The following is a 23,778-nucleotide window of genomic DNA, read 5'->3' as shown; positions in this document are numbered from 1 at the left end:
ACGTCCTTCAATTTATGTTCCATGATCAAGGTGTCTCCCCTGCCAGGTTAAGTATAAGCTACGGGACAAGGATAACTGTGACTTTAAAGAGGAATGGGAACTCTTTACAAAGTATTTGAAGACGCAACAAAGCGAACTGGACTCCTTGGCTGGCTTTGAATGAACATTCACAAACTTTTTATTGATAATAATCAGCTAAATAGTTTGAGGATCTATACAACTGTGTAACATGCAGAAAACAGCATTCTTAGAGAAATCAAAGACTGGAACTGAGGGAAGTCAGGGGTGGGAGTGGGTGGGTTTTGTGTGGGAGGGTGGGGGGAAATAAGGATATGTTTCTGGATAATATGTTTTGTTTTAATTTTGAATTTAAAAAGTTTTTAAAAAACGCAATTTATGTTCCATGATCCACAGAGCCCTTGCAACCATAGAATCATAGACTTGTTGGAAGGGACCCTGAGGATTATCAAGTCCAACCCCTGCATTGCAGGAATATGCTGCTATCCCAAATGGCAGTGGTTTTCAACCAGTGTGGGTAGCACCCTGGGGCACCTTGAATGATGGTCAGGGGTGCTGTGGGCAACATTGGCCTCTGTCCCTTTTTCTCCTCCTGCCCCATGCCCTCTTGCGTCTCTGCCTCCGAAAGGATTGCAAAGCTGTTGCAGCAGCCCTAGCTACAGGCTCCCCAGGCCAATGGTGACTCTGGGCTGGCCAGGGGGCTGCTGGTTGCCAGGAGCTAAGGTGGCCTTGGAGTAAGCAAGCAAGCGGGCGAGGGAGCCCAGCCAGCCACTGGACAGTCCCAGGCCCCTGTGGGGCAGTGCGAGGAGGCACCTCTTTTGGGGACAGCTCAGAGACCGGGGGGGCAGCAGCAGCTGCACAGAGGACTCCCAAGGAGAGGAGAGGAGGCAGAGGGAAGACTCTGCAAGGGAGGGTGTTCAAAAAAGGGTGAGGGGCTGCCAGCTCTGCCGGAAAGGGGTGACATAACTGGGCTCCTAAGCCCCACAGGGGTGCCGCAAAAGGAATGTAGTTGGTTAAGGGAGCTGTGGACTCAAAAGGTTGAAAACCTTGTGGGGATTGAACCTGCAAACTTGGTGTTATCAACACCATGCTCTAGCTAATTCAGCTATCTAGAGTAGGATATTCCTAGCTCATAGCAGAGTTGCCCTCTCTTATAGGGCTGCAGCTGCAATTCTCTCTCGTCCTATGAAAGTACGACAACAGTCACAATAAATATTCAGTTATTTCTGGTACTTGAACATCTGTTCTGAACACAGCAGGTGTGGAAGGGTATCACATTTTGCAGCTTTTGAAAGGCAGTACTTTTGCAGGTAAATACAATTGCTATTGCAAGCTTCTGCTGATAATACGATTGCCATTTCTGGTATACCGACTCGTAAAAAACTTGCCACCAGGGCTTGTCCTCTAACTTTAAAAAAAGAAAAAGATGGGAAGATAGCAACGGCACGCATGTTGCAGCTTGTAAAAAAGTTTTTAGAAACTTAAGCCTGGAGATCCCAGCCTTTGGGGCTCTGGAGACACATTAGGAAATCTAAGAAACTGTCATTGGTACCCCAAAATACCCATTTCACAGAAGAAAAACTGGTGATTGTTGGAATCCTGCCAGACAAAACATGCACTGAAAACAAACAGAACACAGGCAAAAAAGCAGGCCACCCCCCAAAAGAAAAGCCCGACCCCCCTAAATTTTTAAAATGCAAAATTGAGAGATGGAGCAGGCCTTGGCAGGCACAAGGGGAGTGGGGTGTATGCCAGAGGCTGCCCTGGTGTCCTCAGGTGCCACACTGGGAATCCCAGAGCAAAGCGTCCCCCCCCCCTTGCACCATCCAGCCTTATCACTCTAGAACAGCTGCCCATTAAGCTACAGCAGAAGGCGAAAAGACAGCCCCAGATGCTCAATTATGCTAGAAACATTTTCAAGATTATTTGTCAGTTTTCATCATGCTGCACATAAGTATCCCTACAAAATTCCAGCAGTGGAATCCTTAAGGTGTTTACTGAGAAAACCAGAGCACCGCCAGAGTTTCAGACATTCACCTGAGGAATAAAATCCTCCTCCCCACACCCCGTTTCTATCTTTCTTTTATGCATTCAATATAGTTTCCAATATAGTTTGTACGCTTAACTGCTAATTCCTGCCAACAAACCATTTCAGTGAATGTTTTCCAAGCTGCAAAGCTCCCACTTCGATACAGGTTTACTTTCAGCCCAAGCTTTACTCACCCAACAATAATGTTCAGATTATATGGATTTCTGTATCTGTAGGCAGCAAACGGTTCAGACTGATTTTACTTAAACATCTGCCTTAAAAGTAGAAACAGGGAGGTGGTGTGGAGCTGCTTGCTCATAGGGGGTGGAGGAAAAGCAGCCACAGGTGATTGGATGACACTGAGCGTGCCCACCTATTTGCCAAACAGGGGGGGGGGGGGGAGCTTTGCTATTCGTATAAGTCATTCCCATTATACACGAAAGGCGAAGTCACTTTGGCTTCTTTCCCTGTGGAAACTGGGCATACGTTATATACATACCCACAAAGCCAGTTTGGTGACTTAGCATATCTAACAAGGAAGTTTTGATTAGTTTAATCGGTTTAATCAAGTAGAGCTATGCATTCCAAGCTCAAAGATACACGGGAAAATGTTGTTTATCCTTGTCTTTGGGCCAGGTGTGATGTATCCACTGGAAACAAAAGCTGTTCTGACAGACAGCGCTCACATCCCGATGCACAACGCAGTTCCAGGAAGCATTACACAGAAGGCTACCGCCATGTACAGATCTCCGTATCTGAATTAGGGCATTTTATTGACATTCCTCTGGATGGCCCACTTGGTTACAGAATGGTTGCAGGTTCGGTTCCTGTATGGGACAGCTGCATATTCCTGCACTTCAGGGGGCTGGACTAGATGATCCTCAGGGTCCCTTCCAACTCTACAATGTTATGATTCTATGAACTGAGAGTGTCAAGTTTTAACCAGCAAGTGCTACATAAGAAAAGCTGGAACCAGTTTTCAGCAGTGTGTGCCCTGAATGTCTGCAGCAAGTATGTACATGACTGTCTTTGGACTGTATCCACAGCGAAAAGCAGTGATGAATAGCAAAGCTTCAGAAATGAGGCTCCAAGTCACAAACACACCATGGTAGAACAATGGGAGACATGAGTTCACATACGAAGCAGGAATGTGATGTGGGGAGTGGGTAAAAAGAAACAGCACATTTATCCCACATCCCTGCCTTACTTCTCCTCAGCCCAGTGATCCAGACACTTTAATTTACATCCCATCTTTCTTCCATCATGAACCTCAAGACATGAACTGAGGAGTTTCCAGGTGGCTTCTTGTGTAGGCACATCACCTGCTCAACTTCCACAAAGTTGCTTAGAGGGGAAGGTAGGTCTAGAATAGGTTGATACTTCCATCCATTAGTATAGCTGAGGAGTTTCCAGGTGGCTTCTTGTGTAGGCACGTCACCTGCTCAACTTCCACAAAGTTGCTTAGAGGGGAAGGTAGGTCTAGAATAGGTTGATACTTCCATCCATTAGTATAGCCCATGAAGCCCTACTAATACCGTCAACTGAATTGTTAAAGAGAGCTAGAAAATAAAGACTCCCTGTGTCTCTCGAATGCATCAGTTGCATATCGTTCAAGGATATCGCTGTGATCAGTCGTATTGATGACCAGTGTTTGTGTTATTAATAGGCTGGCCTTAATAAAGAAGTAATTCTACAGCAAATCAAGGAATAACTATAAGTTGGGAGGGGAGAGAAATCCTATCCTTGGTTGGTAGAGCATGAGACTCTTAATCTCAGGCTCATGGGTTTGAGCCCCAAACTTTCCTGCATTGAAGCAGGTTGGATGAGATGGCCCTCAAAGCCCCTTCCAACTCTATGATTCTATGGTCTAATGGACACTCTCCTAACCTACACAATGCTATACATGCCTTCTCGGAAGTAACTTCCATTGAGTTCAATGCAGCAAGCGGGTACAGGATGCAGCCACAGGAAGCCAAACTTTAGACATTATTTCCCCACAAGCTGCAGCGATAACTGAAGTTTACCCAAGCAAATGATCTCTTAACTATGTGTTTGCTTTTACGCAGTACAAGGCAAACAGTTGGTGCAGTGCTTAAAGTTGCTGCATGGCACCGCAGCTCGCAAAACAATCCAGCCGCTGCACATAAACCCTGAGTGTGTGGTATTGCAAAAACCTTGTGAGGAACAAAAAGAGGCATGTGAAACAAGATTACATTGCTGTATAATAACTTGCAAAAGCAACAGTTCTATTCCAACGTGCTTTTAAAAAAATTAAATACTACCTCTTCCGTAATGTCTTTAATTCCTGTAATTTTAATATATTTAACTATGTTTTATTTGCATTTTTTCGCTACATATTTTAAACCTGAGACCTGCCTTGAGTAGTTTTCTGTGGGATATAAATTACTGTATTAAATATAGAAGAACAAATGTTGCAAAGCCACAGTCGCACCACCATGACTGATATGCACAGGTATGACCAAGGTGGCCTCCGGAGGCACTTACCTGGAATTAAACATCATTGATTTCAATAGAACAAATGTCCTTTTGATGGCAGTCGTAGGCTGCAATCCAGACATTCACAAGCAGCCACTGACTTTAGCGGACCTGGAATTAGGCAGCACACACCACGACTTTCCTAACATGCCACACATGGCCAAGTGAGCGACTCAGCTTTGTCCCTCGCCGTTCTTGAATTCAGCAAACAGTCCCAGATCAAAGCTCCTACTTCTGAGCAGATGTTTGCAATAATACCAACAATGCTATGGACCGTGAGAAGGCTGGATGGAAATTCCCCCGAAGCAATTTCTACATATTAAAAGTGATAAAGGGTGACAGGCACTTGCAGGAGAGCCCCTCAGTGTAGGCAATCTTGTTTCAAAAATATCCTTCAAAATGTGTAAGGGAAGATGAAAAGGAGAAAGAAACGCAGGGCCTGCTTTCCATAAATGATTAAAAAGGTTAGCCACAGCAAGACTGAATTGCTCGAACAGCAACCGCCATGAGGCATTGTAGAAAGAATGATACCAAGGCCTTGGAAGTACCGTATTTTTCGCTCTATAAGACGCACCTAGTTTTTGGAGGAGGAAAACAAACAAACAAAATATTCGGAATCCCAGAAGCCAGAACAGCAAGAGGGATCGCTATGCAGTGAAAGCAATGATCCCTCTTGCTGTTCTGGCTTCTGAGATAGCTGCGCAGCCTGAATTCGCTCCATAAGACGCACACACATTTCCCCTTACTTTTTAGGAGGGAAAAAGTGCGTCTTGTAGAGCAAAAAATGCGGCAATTCATTCCCCTCCCCCCCATTTATATCCCACCCTGCTTCCAAGGAGCTCAATACAACTTATATATGAGAGTTGCTCCCCATTTTATCACAACCCCCATGTGAGGTAGGCTATGCTGAGAGAAGCAACTGGGGGAAAGCTAACTGTGCAGCAAACATGGTGCAAATAGGCGCCTGCACCTACTTTCCCCTGGTTTAAGCTCAGCATTTTAATCACCATATGATAGTGGCTATCAGAATTGGTACACAAGGCCAGACTGCTCGGTCCCTGTGTTATGCTGAAGCCTGTTACAATACTGGATAGTTATGTAACTGCAGCTGAAAGCATGCCAGAGTCTCTTGGAAGCTCTTAAAGTCCATTATTTCCATATTGGTTCAAAGGAGAAAGGGCCTTCTCCTATGTTCAGTGAATTGCAGCGGTGCCCACACAAACCACAGTGGTTTAAAACCACTAAATGGCACACGCTTCAAAGAGCTAACTTCCTGTACTTGTGTTTAAAATCTGGCACATTCGTGGACACCATCAGATCATGTATTCTCAAGTGGAGTGGATACTGCAAGCTTAAAATGCAGCTAGGTCATTCATTTTCTCAATTCAGATTGAAGTTGGGGAAGAGGACACATCAAAATGCAGTATTTCATAAGAATTGATAGGACAGAGATCAATATGGATTCTGGCCAATAGTCAGCGGTTGGAGACTCTGGATTCAGAGTAAAATGTTCACAGCCCACGTTTCATGTTCAGATGTCTTTTTTATGAACTATAATAGCTTAGAGGCTTATAATGGAAGAAGCAGGATCTGGAATATGTGCCAGGAGTCAAGATGATCAGAAGGCAAGAATTGCAGAACACCACAAGAATAAGGACCAAAGAGAAAGCACAGAAACATTACAGCTCAGGTAAACCATGTAGCTCAAGGCAGGGTCAACAGGAAAAGGAAGCCTGCCCAGAAAGATCCAATGGTAAGACTGGGTACGTGTAATCAGCCCAAAAGGCATTTAATGAAAAAGGTTGCAGTGGTTCACCACCTAGGGCAGAGTGCAGCAGCTCCTGACGGTGGTGGAGTTTGTGGTTTCTGGATGAACTTTCAGTTGTGTATCTCCTTTTCGAAATCAGTATTCCTGATTCCTTACAAATTAGTTCACTGGAGTCAGAAAGTACCAATATCTACCGTATTGGCCCAAATATAAGCCACACCTGAATATGAGCTGCACCTTTAGAATTCAAGGGTGGGGGGAAGAGGAAAAAAGACAATACCTGAATATAAGCCGCTCCCTTAAAATTCTGCAGGCACTCACACCTGTTCTGTTTTGTTTCAGCGGCGATATCGTAAAAGCCAATTTTTGTAAGGTCGCAAATTTAAGCAACACTTTAACTTTTCACGGTCAGAATTTGGGGGGGGAAGTGAAGCTTATATTCAGGCCAATACGGTAATTTTAACCTGTGAACTAATTCCAGCGTACCAAATTGGCAGCACTTTGGGTATTACTCGACAGTATTTTTCTTGGTCCAGATGCTATGTAGAAAGACTCAATTTGTGTAGAAGAAGAAGAAGAAGAGTTTGGATTTGATATCCTGCCTTTCACTCCCTTTAAGGAGTCTCAAAGCGGCTAACATTCTCCTTTCCCTTCCTCCCCCACAACAAACACTCTGTGAGGTGAGTGGGGATGAGAGACTTCAAAGAAGTGTGACTAGCCCAAGGTCACCCAGCAGCTGCATGTGGAGGAGCGGGGAATAGAACCCGGTTCCCCAAATTACGAGACTACCGCTCTAACCACTACACCACACTGGCTTTTTCTACTGCTTCTCAAAAGTTCTCTAGGCATATTTCCACAAAGATCACAGGAAGCTTCCAAACCCTCTCTCAGTGAACAGGTTCCTAGGGTCTCCTGTCTTTCATTGCAATCATCTCTATATATGCCAAACCTACAAAACCCCTCACATCTACAGTCAATTCTGCAGGGAACTCTTCTTTATTCCTCCAATTGCCCCTGAACCCAGGCCAATATAATGTGCCCTATGCAAAACTATAGCTCTAAACTTTAAACCTTGAATAAGTCACTTACTAAGGTATATTATGCCACACCAGCAGGACTGATCTGCTAGACAAACTGTCAGTAATCCCTCTTTCTTCACAGCATCTTTGTAACTTAAACGTCCAAGTTGACTTTGACCCCATAACTCATGGGGTTTTGACATTAATCCTTCTTAGAGGTATACCAATAATAAGAACCTGATCCTAGACACTGAAAACTTATTGGGGTAAACTTATGGCTTAACTATCCAATCTCAAAAAAGCATCTGCCTCGTAAACCTCTTTGGCTAGTTCCAGCTAGTCCTCCAGCAAGCCTTCTTTACACCAAGTCTCTAAATTCTGCACCTGCTGCATCTGGGAGAGCTGAAGGCTGCTTAGGCTTCCTTTAAGAAACAACTCCATGCTGTATAGGTTTACTTACAGGTCCTTCTTTCAGTGTTGGGATGTTCTGATTTCTTCCAATGATTTCTTTCAGGAAGCCCAATCTTGTCTCACTCACCAGTTCAGAGTTTATCGCCAAGAAAACAACTACCTCACTTCTAAAACCAGAGTTAGATATCCCACCCACCCCTCTTTTCTATGGGGTGAGAAGTCCAGAGACAAATGCTGAAGTAGTTAGCTTGGACCTCCTCCACACTGCAAATTCATGGTGTCCTTTTGCAATACTTGTCTTATTCACATTTATACAAACGTGGGTGGTGGCCTCCAAATGATGTTGGACCACAACTCCCACCATCTCATCCCCAGACACAGTGGCTGAGGCTGATAGGAAGATGTTTTATATCAACTCTTACGTTCCTAAGCCAGACTATTGAGTCCTTCTAGCTTAGCACTGGCTCTACAGTGCTGACAGTAGCTCTCCAGGTTTCAGACCACAGTCTTTCCCTGCTCTATCTAGAGATGCCATGGATTGGATATGGGACTTTCTGTATACAAACTGGTTGCTGAACTATGGTCCTACCCCCCCATGAGAGTGTACCAACATCTGTAAGGTACCCAGGTTTTCCACATTTGCTTTAAGACATGGTGATAAGCTCAAGATTACCCAGATTCAGAACACCACGGATCTAAATCCTATTCTCATGTTGAGCAGACACTTCAAAGTTCAGAAGTACTCTTTTGTGCTCCATGCGACAATATAATGAAACAGATTGATGCAGTTACCATGTCAAACATGAAGGCATTTTTTCTGCACAAAATCTTACTTTCACCAAAACGTCCTTGGAAGCTTAAAATACCAATTCATAACAAATTCAGTTTTTCTGATAAATACATGGAAACACACAGTTTATAAAGCTCTTTCTCAGAGAACATACCCAAATGCAAAATGCCTTAACTGTGTTTAAGATTAAGAATATTAAAATAAGCAGAAGTTCTGAAATTAGTGATGGCTAGCTATGAATTTCAAGAAAAGGTAGATTATAATATTAATGTTATACAGAACTGTTGCATTTGATAGGACTTCAAAAAAGATTTGACACCTGCAAAGAGATAGCTATGCTTTCATGACAGGATATAAACAGCATTGCCATATCAGTGCAAATAGAATGAATAAAACAATATCATTACCTTACTTTTAATTTTTCTTATCCAAATAATGGGCTGATATTCTCCCTCAATTGAAGTACGCAGTTTGAGATACACATGATATAAAATCCCAAGCACTCACCAATTTTCTCAAGTCGTCTTTAAGAATTCCAATTCTCTGTGGTTTTATGCAGGAAAAGATATCTTGCAAGTTGCTGCCTAGTGCTAGGCTAGATTTCAAAAAATAGTCACAACCACTTACTTATCTCTGGTGATAAGCAGAGATTCACCAAATTACAGACAAGCTCACAAAAATATTTCACTGGGTGGCAGCGTCAAGTCTGCAGAAAGGAAGGATTAATCCCTTTCCATAGACATAAGATCCTAGGAGCTATATAACTGCTAAGACCAGTAACTCAATCTGGCTTTCAACGTCTCTAAAATTGCTACAGAGACCTACTACTATATATCATCCTCCAAACTCCAGATGTTCCCAAGCAAGCTGAAGCAACTACTTATAATTTTGTTGGCAGTGCGGTCCTCAGCTCCACCTCACAACAGTGATTTTCCTTTTTAAAGGCAGCCTGTGGGTGGAACTACCATTTTAAAGGCATAGGCCTTAAATAAACTATTGAAGTCAAAGTTCAATGAATCCGCCTGCAAGCAAACAAAACAAAACAAAACAAAAAAACACCCTATTTGTAGTGAGGATTGTGTCAAAGGCAGCAGGGAGTGAGAAAAGCTTAAAGTTAAAGCAAACTCATCCTTATTCAGACAGTAAGAGAGAGCTGGCAGATTTAAGCAACATAAAATGGTAGCAAGCAAATACATCAAAATATCCTAGCCAGAGGCTTGGGGGCCAACACACACACACACACACACACCCCTTCCTGAGTCAGCTATGTTCTTACCTTTGTATATAGCTTTGATTTAGTCAAGTAAGGATTATTTTTGCAACTACTTTCCCATTCCATGAAACTGGATCCAGATTGCCCCAACAAGGGGGTTCATGAAGACAAATTTCACAACTGGTAAACATAGTAACATGGTGCAAGAAGGCAACTGGGTAGTTAAGTCTACGAACTTGCCACTACTGCACATGATGAAGCTACCATTGGGACCTCAATGTGGGAACAGCCATAGGATACCAATATTTTTTTGCACAAAAGGGCTCAGACCAGAGACATCTTCTCTCAAGCGCTGTTGTTTAATGCCTCATTTAAACAAAACTAGAAAGTAAATGCTAAAATTTGCAGTAACATTGCGAACACCCTTGCATTGTTTGTGCCTCTCTAGAAATATACAGTGGTGCCTCGCAAGACGAAAAGAATCCGTTCCGCGAGTCTCTTCGTCTGGCGGTTTTTTTGTCTTGCGAAGCAACCCTATTAGCGGATTAGCGGATTAGCACTATTAGCGGTTTAGCGGCTATTAAAGGCTTAAGGGATTAGCGGATTAGCTGCTAAAAGGCTATTAGCAGCTTAGTGCCTTAGAAAAAGGGGGTGGGGAGCGAAAAAACCCCTCAAGAATCGCAAGACATTTTCGTCTTGCGAAGCAAGCCCACAGAGAAATTCGTCCTGCGAAGCGCATCGAAAAACGGAAAACGCTTTCGTCTAGCGGGTTTTCCGTCTTGCGAGGCATTCGTCTTGCAGGGCACCACTGTACATATTTCCATTTACAATGAATTGGGAACCAGGGGGTGTGTTTCAGGGCAGAACAAACCAGAATTCTATGCCGGGGTCTTCCGTCACAGAGATAACCAGTATCCAGAACATTCAAGCCTCCTCTTGTGAAACGCCACTTCCCTTCCACACAGCAATTGCAGGTTGTTTCCTTCTAAACCCAAGGGAACAAGATTTGGCAGAAAGTCTGCTTTCTGCAGCCTTACACTCTCAACATGTCCACAGGAACATGCTAGGGAAGGGAAGGGATTCAGTTGCTGCAAATGTGCCCACATAATTGCCTGTGCTTTCATGAAGAGGACAGGTTTGCACTTTGTGTCCTAGCTCCATGGAGAGCAATAGTTATAGATGGATTTAGATCACTACTTTCCTGCATTTCCTTCCATTTTCACCCTTTAGAAATCTATGGCTTAAGAACAAGAAGCGCTACAGTCCTTCCCCAGCAACAAAACCTACCGACGTCAAATGTAACTCAGGGTAGGATTGCATCCCAAGCAAGACCCATTCAAGCTTCTTGAACTTAGACAAAAAAGAACAAGAAAACCAAGAACATGCAATGCTATGAACTATGTATGTGAAGTAAGGTAAAGGGACCCTGACCATTAGGTCCAGTCATGACTGACTCTGGGGTTGCGGCGCTCATCTTGCTTTAATGGCCGAGGGAGCTGGCATACAGCTTCCGGGTCATGTGGCCAGCATGACTAAGCCGCTTCTGGCAAACCAGAGCAGCGCATGGAAACGCTGTTTACCTTCCCGCCGGAGCGGTACCTATTTATCTACTTGCACTTTGACGTGCTTTCGAACTGCTAGGTTGGCAGGAGCAGGGACCGAGCAACGGGAGCTCACCCCGTCGTGGGGATTCGAACCGCCAACCTTCTGATGTGGTTTAACCCACAGCGCCACCCGTGTCCGTATGTGAAGTAAGTGCATTTAAAATAGTTGTAGTTCCCCGTTCCAAACCAATGACTGGGGACCAAACTGACAGTTCTGGATTTATTGCAGAGAAAGCCAGTCACATATGTCATTGCCAAACGACAGGACCACACTTGTATTAAGCCACCTAAACCGTAGTGCTCTTTGTATCCCAATTTAAAAACTAAAATGGCAAATTGGCTCTATATGCAATTTTGACCCCAAAAAAGGGCATTCACAGACACACATTCACCTGTTGTACCCACTGCCTCCAACCTCCCAAGAATGTATTCACCTAGGGCTAATGCAATGTTTTTAGTCTTTGTTCTTCCAGAAATTTCTGTTATATTATGTCTCCATCAACTGAAGCTGCAGACAGACAGATGGATGCCTGAGGGACCTTGCTACATATCCTGACTGGTGGTATTAAGACCAGGGAGAAGGTCATTCAGCCTCATTCTAACTTTCAGGTTGATGTTAAAAATACAAATATTTCATGTGCAAGGCAATATTTCTTGTTATGTTGGAAATATACTGCTTTAGAGATTGTTACTATTAATAGCATCAAAACGTAGATGAGTTGTTAACAAATGCTATAGACAACTCCCCCCCACCCACAAAAAATCTGGATCCCTGAGTAGTCCCACATCAATATGTGTTAGAAAGCAAGTGACATGGATGGCCCAATACATTTTGTTGCCTGAGGTGAAAAAGAAAATGGCGCCCTTCTTTTCAAGTCACGATGTATTCTACCCCAGCCTGGCTAAGCTATTCTGGCACCTCAGACATGAGACCACATAAGTGCCTTTCAGTGGAAGAGAAAAAATGTCTTACTAATTTATCAATTTATTTAAAATTTTTATATAATGCTTGATGGTAGAAAAAAACCCCCAAAGCGGCAGAAGTTACTAAAAGTTTGCTGTCCTTTCATGACACCTAAAATCAGCTGTTTGGCACCCACCTCATTCTGCAACCGAAAAGGAAGCCCTTCTACTTTTTTTACTGTCTTAAATTGCTTTTAATAAATAACAGTGTTTTACCTCTCGCCTAGAGGTTATCAAGTTTCCATTGCAATCCCTTGGGCAAGATTGTACCAAACTTTCTATTTCTAGTTTGGTGCCACTTTGTAACCTCTGTGAAGAAATCGCTGACAGGTTAGAAGGGTGTGATTAATTCTTATGAACCCTTTACACAGAGTTTTCCTAATCACGAGGAAGCCATCCACCTGACCGGCAAGTCTATTTTTATGTTTCCTTTGAGTGCTAAAGGTGAGAGGGACCCGGGGACTTCGCCTTTACCCACATTTGGTGGCTTTCCACTTTGAACTACTTCCTAATTTTCCTCTACACCTTTCATTGCCACTTGAGACAGGTGCAGTGCCCTCTGTCAAACTCTCTAGCAAGCACACATACAACCACATCTTAAATGCCAACAGATTTATTATGGCCCAAGCCTCTGTCCAGGAGACCTGAAGAAGCGTCTCCACCCCAATCGTTCTGCCCGGACACTGAGGTCCAGCGCCGAGGGCCTTCTGCTGGTTCCCTCGCTGCGAGAAGCCAAGTTACAGGGAACCAGGTAGAGGGCCTTCTCGTTAGCGGCACGCGCCCTGTGGAACACCCTCCCACCAGATGTTAAAGAGAAAAACTACCAAACTTTTAGAAGACATCTGAAGGCAGCCCTGTTTAGGAAAGCTTTTAATGTTTAATAGATTATTGTATTCTAATATTCTGATGAAAGCTGCCCAGAGTGGCTGGGGAAACCCAGACAGGTGGGTGGGGTATAAATAAATTATTATTATTATTATTATTATTATTATTATTATTATTAGGCAAGAGGCCACTCTGAACTCCAAAGAGAGCAACATCTGACAAAATATGTCGCAAGAAACCTCATTAGCTGTGCTGAATTCAGCTGACTTAGGATTTTTTTAAAGTGAGTGTGCTTAGCATTGCACAGCCCGTATTGCGACTAAGTTTAAGCTGTTTAATTAGGCGTTTAGCCACGATTAGTTAGGATGTGTGCCTTGTGAAGGTTTGCAGTTTGTATTGTGTGGGACACCTCACCCCCCTATAAAAGAACATGGATGCATTTTAGGAGGGCTCTAGGATTCATTACCAACTGGGAAAGTCCAGGTAGCATCAGCTGCCAAGAATGCCTTTTTAACAGCTTGGGCTGGTATGTCAGATGCGATTCCATCCGAGGAGGTCTGACCTGACCACACTGATCCTTGCCCTGGCCACATCCATATTAGATTAAGGTTACCAGGTGTCCCCGTTTCCCAGGGACAGTCCCTGGATTTACAAATCAGTCCCCATACAAAATCCATTGAAGTTGAAAAGTGTCCCCGGATTCATTGGGGAAAAAATCTGGTAACCTTATATTAGATGACTGTATTACACTTTATGGGGGCTGCCTTTGATGAGGGTTCAGAAACTTCAAGGGGCTAGAAAATGGAATCCCAAGGGAGACACGGTGACACCGTTCTTATGCCAGTTTCATGTCCAGGTCCAATGTAAAATGCTGCTAACTGGGTCCATTTTAAAGCACTGCATTTAACCTTCAAAGTCTTAAAACGGTTTGGGCCCAAGTTATCTGTTGGATTGCCTGTGCCTGCATAATCCTGCCCCATGAATTGGTATTGGATTCAGAGACCATCCTTAAGTAGCCATCCTCCTAGGTAAGTGAAGGAGGTGCCCATGAGAGAATGGGCTTTCTCCGTGGTGGCCCCACAGTTTAGGAACTCTCTCCCTTCAGATCTGAGTCATATTGATCTGCTACAGGGATCTCAGAAGGCTCTGAAAATGTCATCTCTTCATATTAACCATCCAGTTAAAATAGTTGGCACTGTTATTTTATAGTTGGTACTGTTTTATTTCATCTTTATGGGATTTTTAATTGTATTAAAATTAGTCTATTATTCACTCACTGTGCTTTAAAGGTTGTAAGCCACTTTGGATGGGCTTGCATAGCAAAACCGCTCCAAAATACGATTAAATAAAAACAAAGAAGCAAATAAATAAAGTGTATATCTTCTCTTTAAAACATTTATGTGCCTCACAGCTACTGCAGGTATAACTTCTATTCAAACCAGACTCCCACAGCCCCTAGTAAGAGGGAGAACTGCTAAACAAAGACATTTTCCGGGATTTGTTCTACTGGCTGCATTTAGCGTGAGATTGCTATTAATTCTAAGCCTATAATATACAGGGTGATTCAATTCTCCAGGAGAACGATAACCTTTAACATTAAGAATTAGACACCTGACCCATTTGCGCACTAGCAGACATCTAATCCATTTCTGCACATTTAATACATAAGATGCCTTGTCAAAATAATATAAAATATCTATTCTGAAGTCGAAGAAACACTTATTTATAACCGAGGCAACTAAAGCCAGAGAGTTCCATTTTCAAGACGCATTCTTTACTTTAAATAGCACTTAATGTATCAGTAACAGGGTTTGAAATACTCTCCCCCCTACCTTCCCCTTTTACTGCCCTCCCCATCATGAAAGCAATGTTACTTGAACATCCAATTTTCTGGACAAGGCTGAGAAAGGATGGGAATGAAGGTGGATGAAACTCATTCATTTTAACTGCTGCAAGCAACTGGTGTATTTGTGACTACGCTTCCCCTGCCACAACCGTTACCCCCTTGTGAAACACACTGGGAACTTGATCAGAGATTTTGGAACTGACCATGCAATGGCTGCGTCAAATGACCTTCTGGTTAACCCAAGCATATGTTGCAATTTTCTCCACCACTTGAAGTATTTGCTGTGCAGAGCGGGGCAGCCAGGACAGTGACATGTGCTTTGCATTCGACACAACAGTCAAGCACGGTAGTTTTCTTCTTCTCTCCTTTTTTGAGGCGCAGTTGGGAAACATTCTGTAATCTATATGCAGTTTTTTTTTGGAAAAATAATGAAGGCTGGAGCTTCCGTTCCCTAGCACTACGTCTCAGCCAAGTTAGCTGCCAAACAGTGGTTTTTTTCTGTCAAAAGGTTTATTTTAAGAAGAATATCAAGTACAATTGAATGAAATGTGAATGCAAAGTTGGGCTTTGGGTAAGAGGAAGTGGAGATTGTGCCCGTTTTACATCAGGACCCTCCTACCAGTTTAGGGAAGTCCTCTCGAACTCACATTCTTGGCATTCATTTGAAGCACTTTGTACCACTTTTAACAGCCATGGCTTCTCCCAAAGAATGCTGGGGGCTGTAGTTTGCGAAGGGTGCTGGCCTCACAGAGCTGCCAAGTTCCTCTTGGTGTAACCCCCGTCGCCATATATGATGGGACAGAACATTCCCGTTGCCTACAAAGAAATTCTGTTGTTCCTCTTGGCTGCTGCTGCTGCTGGACAGATCATAGCAAGAAACTTCAGCTGGACCAAAATGCAGCAGGAGATATACTGGCTGGCTGGGGTTCCACTTAGAATTCATATTTAAAAAGCTGCACTGGTTGCCAGTTCATTTCTGGGCCCGGTTTAAGATGGTCACATTAATGTTTGAAGTTCTAAGCGACTTGGTCCCAAATATCTGAAAAACTGCCTCCTTCCATACAGACCCTCTTGGATGTTAAGCTCAACAGAGAAGCCCTCTTGGCAGTTCCACTGGCTCAGAAGGTTGGATGGTGGCGACAGAGGAGATTCTCTGTAGCAATCTCTTAAATTGTGGTTTACCCACCCAAGAAATGCATTTGGCACCTTCAATAGTTTCCAGTGTCTTTAACAGCATGTGTGTGTGTGTGTGTACACACACCATCTTATTTTCCTCATCATAATTTGTTTCCAACTTATTTTAATATTGTATGTAATAATGTAACCCATCCGGGGACCTTGTACTGAAGGAGAGGAGGTGCTAACTGAGATGTACTAATTGAGATGATAATTCGCTGTCACTGTTGTCCTATCATACAAGGAACAAGAGCAAAGCTGGGAAAAATATTTAAATTATAATTTTATAAATTTTATAAGTAAGTGGAGCGGATGATACTGGAGTGTGGTAAAATCATGAGTGACCGCTGGGATAGCTCAATCTCACCCAACCTAGCAATGTTAAGACCTTCCAAAGAGGCTATGGTTTGGACATGTTTAAAAAACTGAAAAACTACTTTGTAAGAATGGGAAATGCAACAATGAACCTAATGGAATCCAAAACAGCATTCTTTTTAAAAATCTACTTTACTAAAAAGAGCAGTTGCAGTTAAGAATCATAACAGCAGAGAGATTGCACACCTGCCTTCTCACACACATTGGTGCTATTCAGACTTAACACTCAACTATGATTTATCATTACGGGGAGAAGCCTTGGACTCAAGCACGTCCCTTTCCTCCTCCAGCATGGCCACAAGGAGAGCATAAGACAGGTGTGCAAAACCTATTTCAACCCAAGAGTCACATTCCTTTTTGGACAACCTACTGAATACCTCATTCCAGTGGTGAATAGAGCAACCAATGTATATTTTACCTTTGTACAGCAAGCTAGTTTCCACATGCACTCACACACACCCCTCTACCCTCCATCCGGACAAGCACCTTTCCCTCTGGCCCCCCACCAACAGTATGTGGCCCCTGGAAGGATGCCCAGAAAGGAATCCAGCCTTCAGGCTGAAACAGCTCCCCACCAGCACTATACTAAATGTTAAAGCCACAACCAACCTTTGCTTTCAAGCACCGCAGTAACTGACCGCTGTATTTTAATTTAAGTTTTAAGTGACTTGATCAAAAGGAACTCCCTTGAGTGGGGGAAGTGGCCCATTGTGGTATCAGTGAACAATGCGAGAGGTCTGACAATATCTGAAATGCAAGATCAGCAGGGTCACTATAGTGATTAGGATAATATTTTCTTTCAGATTCTTTGCAACACTTGGCCAACATCTTGGTTGACATAAGAATTTGAGCAAGTCTTCATCTGCAAATACTTTCAGTAAGACTCTTTTGTTCCTTGAAACCGAAGCAACCTGCATTTTCCCCTTTTACAAAATTTGAGTCCAAATACCTGTTCCTAGGTTGGTTGCTGTTTAATAAAGTAACAAGATCTTTACTGAGTTCACACATAACACTAAGCCAAACAATGATTTAGCAAGCCTGATAGGCCAACATTTAGAAAATTGTGACCACTTTGCTCCTTCCTTGGTCCTGCTGGTGCAGCACTACTAAAAACGTTTTACATGTGAACCTGGACTTTTGGTTTGTATCTCCCAACAAACCAAGAGAAGGAAACAAAACTTGGCTACTGTTTGGAACAAGACAAACCATAAGCCTGGGTTTGCACATATAATGGTAAGTCAAACCATGACTTCGCTTCTCACAAGAGCAGGAGCAGTGCAAAAATCTGGCTGCAGGTTGGCTTAATATAAACCCTGACATATGTCCTACAAATAAACACAAAATAGATCACATTTTACTGATACAACAAAACTTTATATTGCAGGGCAAAATTGTAAAAATTCCAATCTCAAAAACGGGAAGGGAAGAAATTTTATTCCTTAATTGTCCTGAATTGGAAAATGCTAAGTTTTCATAAAAAAAAATATTGAAAACATCTTAAATAAGTTAGTAACACCATGCCCCATGTTTAAATTGTACTCTTTGTCAAAACAAAAAGTACACAAATTTGATACACTAGAACCCAGATTAAAACCTTGATTTTTCAGCATTTCATCTTAAGCCTTGCTTTACCTGAAATAATTAATGTTTAATATAAAAATGGTTTTTATACCATTTTAAACATTAACAAGATACTAATTAGAATGAATGTTTTTTTATTCTACTGTACAGCAGGAAAACTGGTGAACAGTCTCAGAAACTAGTATGGTAAGAACTTTGTATCACAAGTGCAAAGTCCAATGTGTCCCAAAGTTTTGGTACTAGGTGATCCAGGCAAAATCCTGATAAAATCCAGCAGAGGATGATTTTGGACATCTGTCAAGAGATTCTGAAAAAGATCTCCTATACCCAAAACTCAGAGAGAACCAAAATAATTGTACAGACTTACACTCCTGTTACTCCAGGAAGTTTAAAGGTTGTCTGGTGCAATTTGACTATCAAGCCTTCTAGGTTTTCATTACTCTGGTCTTTTGTTATTTAACCATCCTTGATATTTTACACTCCATATACAAACAATGCCCACATCTGCACACAACTCTAAGCCATAGTGAAAGTCAGTAAGCAGACATTAAACTATGACTTATTTTTGTAAACAAACCATACTTAAGCACTGCACTGTATTCAGACACAACACTAAGCCATGGCTTATTAACTACAGTAATGTTCATTTAAACCATTGTTCAAACTAGGTCTATAAAGTTCAAACTAAGTCAAAAAAGAGTGCATAAAATTGCTGTTTGATTCAGTCACATCTTCTTGTTGGCATCCATCTGTCTCAGGAGACTATGGAAGAGTGCAATTTCAGAGTTAAAGTCAAACTGCTAGAGAGTTACAGTGCCTGCTGTGGCTGTAGAGAATGATATGGGAGAGACATGTTTTTATTGCAGGTAGGGCAGATGAAGGCATCCACATTGGCTACCCCCTGGGTTAGTACTAGAACTTCACCATGATTGAAGTAGGCTCTTTGGATCCCCGCCATTATTCCTAAGTCCTGTTAAAGTTCTAAATATATAGAAGGGAACAGCAGCATGGTTGGAACTGTCCAGCTTAACTGGAGAGACTGCTGTTATGGCAATCGAAGCTAAAAGCAATAGTGACACACTAGAAAAGTGACTTTCTTGCTCACAGAGATGAAACTTTAATCAACTGTAGTTGAAAAAAATCAAATATAATACTGGAGACTACCAAAGCAACTCAAAATACCTTCTATGCCAGTTTGCACTGAAATTACACTAAAACAATGCACTAAGAGCAGCAAGAACCCCCAGTTTTCATGCCATGCTTTCTACACCAGTCCACAACACCCCAGAAAGGTTTACCCACTAGCTACAAGGGATAATGGGAAATTATCAGATATGATTTTCAAACCTGATTTAATTAGGTGGGAGACACATAACAAAAGGAAGCAAGTATGAAGCCTCGGTTTCCAGGAGGTTAGTTCTGCATCACTCATCCGTGGACAAGAAAGTGCATCGTCAACAGTAATTTAATGCAAGTTTTGTTCTTCTTTTGTACGGTTCACTGAACTAAGTGCAACCCCATCTGTCACTACATAGGGTAAGAAAAACAGCCAAACTGATAGAAATCTCACTTCAACATTGCTGAAATCGTGTTCTTTAGCACCTAAATAAACAACCATGCACCATAGTTCTAAAGCCAGTTCTATATCTGGATTTCAGATGTTCATCAAGAAAAATAAAACTATATAAAACTAACATTTATCCAAATTATATTTACACTTAGAATTGTTTGTGTGAGAAATAAAAATATCTAATTACTGTATATACAGTGGTACCTGTATATACAGTGGTGCAGTGGAACAGCCCTGTTTATGAACTATTTGGTTTATGAACTCCGCAAAACCGGAAGTAGTGTTCCGGTTTGCGAACTTTACCACGGTCTAAGTATGGAAGCTGAAAGGTGGAAGGGCCGGCAGCAGGAGGCCTCATTAGGGAAAGCGAACCTCGGTCTAAGAACAGTTTCGGTTTAAGAACGGACTTCCAGAATGGATTAAGTTCGTAAACAGAGGTACCATTGTACTGAACAATATGGTCTCAAAAGTTTCAGAGTTCCAACAACTTCACCTGTCCCAGACCAGGTGTGAAACCAAAGGAACAAAATAACAGATCTCTGCTTTACATTCTAAACCAAGAAACCACACTTTGTGTCTTGATTTTGAGATATTGAATCACAATCAGTAAAAATACCCTTCACACTTTCTTGCTACTTGCTTCTACAGAATTGCTCAGGGGTCATATGACAGAACACACCATAGGAGTGTTCTTGGGATACATTTTACAAAAGGATTCCTCTTTGCAGGAATATACAAAACAATCCCTACCCCAAGTTGTGCAGTGTTTCGCTCTGTTCATATGATGCTATCTTTTAATGAGGCTCCATTCTTTCCAGGTGCAAAACAATGGCAAAAGAAGAGGGGGTAATATTTTGTGAAGTGTTATTATCCGTTGGAAGCATCCATGTCACATGTGAAATCTCTACAAGATAACCACAGCTAACTTCCATTGAAATCAATGTGACTTAAGTTTACCATTATTCAAGTCCCCTTCCATTGCTTTCAAATTCAACTTAGCTGCAGCCGATCTTCGTGCACTATCCATTATTAGGCTGCATACAAAATCCGCTCCTCTGCCGTTCTGAAAGAAGAGCCTTGAAGCCAGCAACCATTAAACCTGCAATGTCTGTAGACATGGTACATTCCATGTTAGGTATTCCTTTTGTTACAGGGGCTTAACAGCTAAAGCAACAGTGCTCCAGCAGCATTCAGTGCATCGATTGCATTATGATGTTCCCACTGAAATACAGGAATATGATTTGCACTATAAAAAAATCCATTTACCTTTTCTCCTTATTAAAATGTTCCCTGTGATTAACATTTCTTTAACAAAAAGAGATGGATGGGCCTTTTCTATTCAGTACCCGTAGCTGCCATGGCCAAACTAGGAAGAAGGCGGCAGCACAAGTGAAGCAAGAAAAAAGGCTTCAGATCAGCACAAAGTGGTTGATGGAAGAGACCAACTTGTTAGAATGTCCCTGCTGCTGCACCAGCTTTGTTGAAAAGTTTTACCTGCCTCTAGCATGGTTTGAAGATTCTGAATTACAATACATCAGAATTTTCAAAGCTATCATTTGTTGACTGAACCAAGTCAAAGGGTGCTTTGGCACATGTGTTAAACGGTCTCCCAATGCCTGGATATCTATGTTATCAAAAACTGTATAGAGGCGATGAATGCACTTCTGTAACCCAAGAAAATCTTTAATAAAAACTATTTTTTTTAAAAAAAAAAAACTATTTTGTGACTTAACACTGTCTGAACTTTTTCTGCATTTTATTTTCCTGATTTCACTTTTTACAATCCCCCACCTAATCATGTATACGTGCGCTGATATAAAGCACAGTAGTCCATTAAAGCTTATGCCATAATAAATTTGTTATTTAAGGTACCACAAGACTCTTTGTTGTATCTGGTACTTTCATGTTATTGCAGCTGCTCTTATTAGATGTTTTGCACATCTGCCACGAATCTCCAGAAGAACACCTTGATACAGAGGTGGGCAAAAGATAGATCAGGATCTGCTGGCAGAACTCTTTGGTAGATCACTGAGTGATTTCCAGTAGATCAACAAAGATGGGTGACTCAAAACTGGGTAACAACAGGAATAAAATTAGTCTCCTTCCCTCCCTCAAAAAATTATACTGGTGAAATTAAGAAAACATAGTGTTATGGAACTGGACTGGATTGGAAGACTTGCCAGTTAAGTTTGGGTAATCAAAATATATTTATGGACTATGAACTATGAATTCTACCTATATGTCTTTTGCACCAAGCTCTGTTGGTGGATCTCTAATGATTTGTACCTGAAGTCTGCCTATCCCTGTCTTAACATACCAAAAAAGAAATAACTTTGCCAAGTGTAAGAAGAGATAATATTTTACAAACACGGTTGCCAACTTTTTCCTTACAAGGTTCATATGTGTTAACAGCTATGCGAAAAACTGAAATGTAGGCAATGAAGCCTTTTCTCCAACATGCATATGCAGTCAAGGGAAAGCTTCACCTGTTGAATTTCTGCTTCTGATGCAGCTGTTTAAGCACCACAACACTGCCCGAAATAAAGTTGGCAACCTTCCCCAAAAGCAAGTAGCAACAGTTTTAAACAGAATTTGCTTCCAAGAGCTCATCAATTATAACCAAAGCAACAGGGTATACAACTCAGTAAAATCAATGGCATGACTCCCTTATACTCTTAACAGATCTGGAATATATCCACTGTAAGCATCTTGCATAACATGGTTAAGGAACTTTTAACTACTGCAACATTTTCAAGTATTTTGGTTTTTTCATCACAATGGGGTGATAAGACAAAAGCCCAATTCCATTATCAGTTTGTTTAACTAGACAGAAACACTATTGTTGCCAGTTCTGAAAGATGCAAAGCACTTTCTCCTGGCCTGTAAATAGATACTTACCTAAAAAACAAAATGTGCAAAGAGGCCCTGCTAAGAGTGAATGCTTGCCTTTTTCAGCCCACGGTTTCCACTGAATACAAGCTGTTCAAGAAAGCTGCACCAGCTGCTTGCTTTGTTGAAGCACGGCCAATTTAGCACAGCTTTCAGATTCTGCTCAAAATTTCTTGTCAACTGACCAAAAAGTGCAAACGTAGGAAAGAAGGGCCCCAGCAGGGGTATACGACACTGATTGTGGCCTGAAGAAATGTTCTTTGGGTACACAAGTGGTCATTATTTAACACCCTACTGCTTGATGCAGAAATAAAGAAAAACGCAAGCACGTGTAAACAAACACACACATGCACAAAGTGGGCGTTAGTTATGCGCATGCTAATTACGCTACTCTGTTCACTTCATGCGAGCGTTAAAATGCATGTTGCAGTATACCTAAAGGTTTGATGCAAGGGCTACATTATGCTGCAGAACTGATCCATTTCTTTGCCTTCCCCCCAGAAGAAGAAGAGTAAGACTGAGCACGGAAAACACAGCGAAGATCTTATCTCTGAGAATCTTTCAATACAGTACAGCCATTTCTCTGTAGATGCTGCGTAGTAGCTCCACAACAAGGGCCGGTAATGAAGTACTGTCAGGGGCTGTTACCGTCCTATCTGAATTGTTTTCCTTACTATTATTCTTCCTTTCAGCAACCTAGCAATGCAGACATGGCCTCAGCTTTCTCCCATCTAAGGTCGCATCTACATAGCACAAGATGAAGTTGTGCCAAACCGAGAGCAGCTCTATGCCAATTGCGCAATGTCAGAAGGCATTTCTAAGTTTGGGAAGATGGACAACCAAGAAACCGCCGTCATATATTCCATGAAGTCAAAGAGCACCCTTGTATAGTCATAAGTTGTTGTGGATCTCTAATGATCTAGAGCAGCCCATGCATAGATCATCATTGCCTGTCAAGGAATAAACTATACTAGAGCATTACTAGAAATTGTGAATAACGCAGGACTGCCACAGTAAATGGCAGCCCTGTATCAAATTCTCCTTGCAGTGTGTAACAATCGACACATGTGACATATCAGATCTCATTGTTAGTTTTCCCTTACATACACAACACAGCAGAAACAAAGGATGAGTTTGCAACCAAGGGTGCCAACACACACACATGGTACAATGTCAAGTGTTTTCATTCCCGCATATTATGGGGT

The 23,778-nt window shown here is 42.0% G+C and overlaps 1 protein-coding gene across 9 annotated transcripts in view; it reads right to left on the bottom strand.

The window, feature by feature from the left end:
- Positions 1-23,778, bottom strand: part of SLC7A2 (solute carrier family 7 member 2) — a 50,066-nt gene that overhangs the window by 23,795 nt on the left and 2,493 nt on the right. For 2 of the 9 annotated variants that reach the window (XM_083458222.1, XM_083458228.1), the window contains exon 1: positions 2,242-2,378. The exons of 4 other annotated variants lie outside the window; for them this stretch is intronic. The gene's annotated coding sequence lies outside the window, so the exon portion shown is untranslated. Of the gene's footprint in view, positions 1-2,241; positions 2,379-9,038; positions 9,801-23,008; positions 23,323-23,778 lie in introns of those variants that run through there. 3 more of the 9 variants (XM_083458229.1, XM_083458226.1, XM_083458223.1) reach the window with 3 other exon arrangements.

This window comes from Podarcis tiliguerta (genome assembly GCF_965153285.1).
Source record: "Podarcis tiliguerta genome assembly, chromosome: 9".
NCBI lineage: Eukaryota > Metazoa > Chordata > Lepidosauria > Squamata > Lacertidae > Podarcis > Podarcis tiliguerta.
This window is presented reverse-complemented; position numbering and strand designations above follow the sequence as displayed.